This window comes from Varanus komodoensis, unplaced genomic scaffold (assembly GCF_004798865.1).
Source record: "Varanus komodoensis strain SLA01 unplaced genomic scaffold, ASM479886v1 scaffold29_1, whole genome shotgun sequence".
Classification (NCBI taxonomy): domain Eukaryota; kingdom Metazoa; phylum Chordata; class Lepidosauria; order Squamata; family Varanidae; genus Varanus; species Varanus komodoensis.
Window position 1 is genome coordinate 4709093 of NW_025335759.1, and position 4290 is coordinate 4713382.

The window sequence follows — 4290 nt, forward strand, 5'->3', positions numbered from 1 at the left end:
GTCTGTCATAGTGCTTCACATCCCCCACTTCTCAGTGGCAAGAAAGTCCAGGGAAAAATCTTGGTTTCCTTTCAATGATGGATCACTGAAGACTTGAAGCAGGGTTCAGACAACACTGTAACCCGTACTAAAGGGCTGAGTGTGGGTTGTTGTTGAAGCATGGGTTGTTGCTGAAATAAGGGTTATTGTGTTGTCCAAATACAAACAGGATATCAAACCATGATAAACAGCCCATAGTTCACAATCCAACAACAAGCCATGGATTATTTCTGGTTAATAAGTCACGGCTTTTTAGTGCAGTTGGGTTCAGACAACATGATAACCCACATTTCAACAGCAGCCCAGATTTAACCCTTAAGTATTGATGACCATGTTTTTTGAGTGTAGACGGTGGCCAGGTTTGCATGATCACTGGGCAGGGGGTGGGGGAGCCAGAGTTACCAGTCACATGCTGCAGATTTTGCCTAATTATCCCCGTAGCTTACAGGTTTCCATGTTGCCTGAACTCAACAAACTGCACAGTGGAGGATGACTTCTGAACCACCCCAGGAAAACCTACAACAAGCCATGGGTTCTGGAGTGGTTTGAAAGCTGCCCTTGCTCACACTTCACCAGTGCAGATGATGCAGTAACCCTCATGTGGTAAGGATGCTGTTAGTCGCGAAGTCGTGCCCGACCCATCGCGGCCCCACGGACAACATTCCTTCAGGCCTTCCTGTCCTCCACCATCCCCTGGAGTCCACCTAAGCTCACGCCGACTGCTTCAGTGACTCCATCCAGCCACCTCATTCTCTGCTGTCCTCTTCTTCTTTTGCCATCTATTCCCAGCATTAGGCTCTTCTCCAGGGAGTCCTTCCTTCTCATTAGGTGGCCAAAGTATTTGAGTTTCATTTGAGTATCTGGCCTTCTAAAGAGCAGTCAGGGTTGATCTCTGGGACTGACCGGTTTGATCGCCTTGCGGTCCAAGGGACTCGCAGGAGTCTCCTCCAGCACCACAATTCAAAGCCTCAATCCTTTGGCACTCAGCCTTCCTTATGGTCCAGCTTTCACAGCCATGCATTGCAACTGGGAAAACCATGGCCTTGACTATACGCACTTTTATCGGCACGGTGATGTTTCTGCTTTTTAGTATGCTGTCTAGATTTGCCATAGCTTTCCTCCAAGAAGCAAGCGTCTTGTAATTTCTTGGCTGCAGTCCCCATCTGCAGAGGTAGGGATAATTAGACAAATTGCACAGCCTGAACCAGACAGTTGTGTGGCTTCTTCTTCCTGGTGATCATGAGAAGCAGGGCTCGTGTTTTCTTTATAATTGAGCAGCTGGGATGTTCTTACAAGCACACCACACTGGAAGCAAACAGACTCTCCTTTCCGCAGGCAACAAATCTACTGACTTTGCACTGGAGCCCTGGAGAATGGATCCCTTCATGTGATTCTATGAGGCCCTTCTTATAGTCTAAAAAATGGTGGAAAATGCAACAAATGTTGGTGCGGGTGGGACTGAAAGGGGGTAGTGCAAATAGCCCATGAGGACCAAGCATGTCCAGTGCCCACAGAATGGACAGCTAATGGTAAGGAAATGAAAAGTTGGCTGGGGGAGGCTGGACCCTCAACTGCAGCACTCACATGGTAATATTTTTGTCGCAGGCCTTTCAGGCTTCAAAAGAGCTGCCTTGTTTTCTTATAGTGATCAACGTCACTATAAGACTGCGGAGCATATATACCATAGCAATGCAGAGCATTGTTCTTCGATCCAGCCCACTGTTACAGGTGTGTGTTCATTTTGTAGCAAATGCAGCATTGAACCAAATGGGCTGCAGTCACTAGAATTTTTTATTTCTTCCAGAAAAATACCAGAATGGAATCCATTTTCATTATCCTCTTGTACCGCTTGCTCATTCACTTGAGGGAAGGATCCGCCCCGTCTGGTACCGGTAACCGCTCTCACATTAGCCTCCTGACAGCCACCATATTATTTTCCCAGAATGCCCCAGAACAATATATCCAGGGCACCTGGAGAAAACAAAACGATGGGCACCAAAGGTGCTCCTGCAGTTGCAGCTACTCAGAGAGGGAGAGGGAGAGATTAAGCCTCACAAAAGCATGTGCATAGGAATATACCCCCAGAATGAAAAGAGGGAGGTCCTGATTAACAAAAATAAAGGGAGCTGTTCCTCTCACACACAAACCCATACAGGTTAGGGTTAGTGGTTGCCCAGCTAAGAAGCCATCTCCCCGCAAGAAGAGGCAAAGGATTCAGGCCGCTCCATTTGATCAACAAACCAGTTTTGCGGAGCAAGTCCTTGGTAGAGCTAATGGGTCTTAAGTGCCTTTTCCAGACTAAGGCACCACCCCAAAACTCTGCATTGCAGCAGGAAACATTAATGTTTCTGGGAAAGTGCATTTGCCCCCAGTTACTCTGTGGACGGGAGCTCAGCCCCGGGAGCCTAAGGGGGTGGTGGGGAGGGTGGCAGATGAGCCCGCCTGCCGAGAAACGGTGTTGGCACCACCTGCCTGTGAGCTCTTGCTCCCCTCTGTGTATGCACATGCGTGCGTGCGTGAGAGAGAGAGAGAGAGAGAGAGAGAGAGAGAGAGAGAGAGAGAGAGAGAGAGAGAGAGAGAGAGATGGTAGCAGTGGATGTGAGGCCTGGCCTGATTCTGGTTTCAGCATCCTAAATCTGAGCTGCACAGGTCTCTTTAGCGCCAAGCATTCTCCTCTGTGCCCTTTCAACCCCACTTGTCCCAGGATCCTGGGAACACAAGGCAATTGTCCTTATAATGCTTCCAGACAAGGCTGCTATCATATAATCACCCAGCCTTCTTTGCAGGAGTTTGCAGAGAAGTCCAGAAGTCTTCCATCTGCAACCCTCCCATCTCACATCTTCCAACTTTTTTATTACTAGGGGAAAAAAGTGCTTTCTTTAAAGAAAAGCAGACTTAGTAACTGCTTGATAGTGCTTGGGAGCTGTCCATCCATCTGAAAGCACCCCAGAAGCATCTGAGCACTTCCAGAGGGTGTTCTTAAGATACGGCAGGGAGGGAAAGAGGAGTTGACCAGGGAAGGGAAGGTCTGCAGGCCAGCTGAGCCGGTGAGAAGGGCAGAAGGAACACGCTGTTCAGTTCCCAGCCAGCCTCTGGCATGAGAGCTGCGGAATTTGCTGTGCGGTGGAGATGTGCCAACAGGCCCTGCTGGAGCCTGGGAGCATTTTCCATGATGTAGACTGTGGGAAGGGACAGGGGTGGCTCGGCACAAAATAAAGCACAAATCCATGTGTCCCACCCCACCCCACCCCACCCACTGAGCCCCTTGGAGCAGCTGAGGAAAGGGCTGCGAGCACAAGGAGCAAGGAAGTGGCGAGATCACGCGGGCTGCTTGAACAGAAGCTCTGCCGGCTGAAAGTGCAGCTCCTAACGTCGGCGTTGCCATATAATGTAACCCCCGCTGCTCTAACCCCAGCGCATCCATGCCAGGCTGGAAGAGTGAGGAGAAATTTTGCAGTGCAGCACGGCATGAAGGCATCCAAAGACCACCAGAGGGTAGTTGGCACGCTTGCCTGTGCTTTGTAAAAGTTCTGTCCCATTGCAAATGTGGGGCCATTTCAAACGTGTATCTTTTGACAGCCCTTCCCTCCACTTCCTAGACATGTCCTTTTTCGTTTTCAGATAATCATTAAGCTTTTTGAGAAGCCACACGGACTTCTTCTGTTGTCTTCTACACATGTTCCTTGTTGGAACTGTTTATAATTGTGCCTTTAGAATATCCTTTTAAAATGCCCTCCCATCTTGGACTCCGTTTCTCATTGGAGTCACTTGCCATGGGACTTTGCTTATGATTGTTCTGCGCTTACTAAAATTGGCTTGTCCCACTCCTCTTTTTTTTAAAAGCAGCATTTTCTTGCTGAATGTTCTGTTGGAGGTGCTAAAAACCACAGGCACAAAGGAGCTGCTTTGAACGTGGGGTCCGGAACCCCACCTCCGCCTTGCACTCAGTCTGCAGGCAGGGTACCCTCCCATGCCTCCAGTGGCAGCCTTCTTGTGGTGGAGTCGGGGACACTTTCTCAAATGGACAGCTCTGCCCACATCCCTTCCTGTGCTATAAATGATCCCATGAAAGTTGGTTGCTTGCTTACGGTTCTGCCTAAGTAGAACTCAGTACCAGAGCCATATTTTAGTTAGTGGGCCAGCTACACCCGTTCCTGAAGAGCTCAGACCTGGGCACAGCAGCACAAACCTTAGTTAAGTCCAGGCCAGATTATTGCAGAAGTGTTATCTTTGAAGAGTCTTCCACAAGTA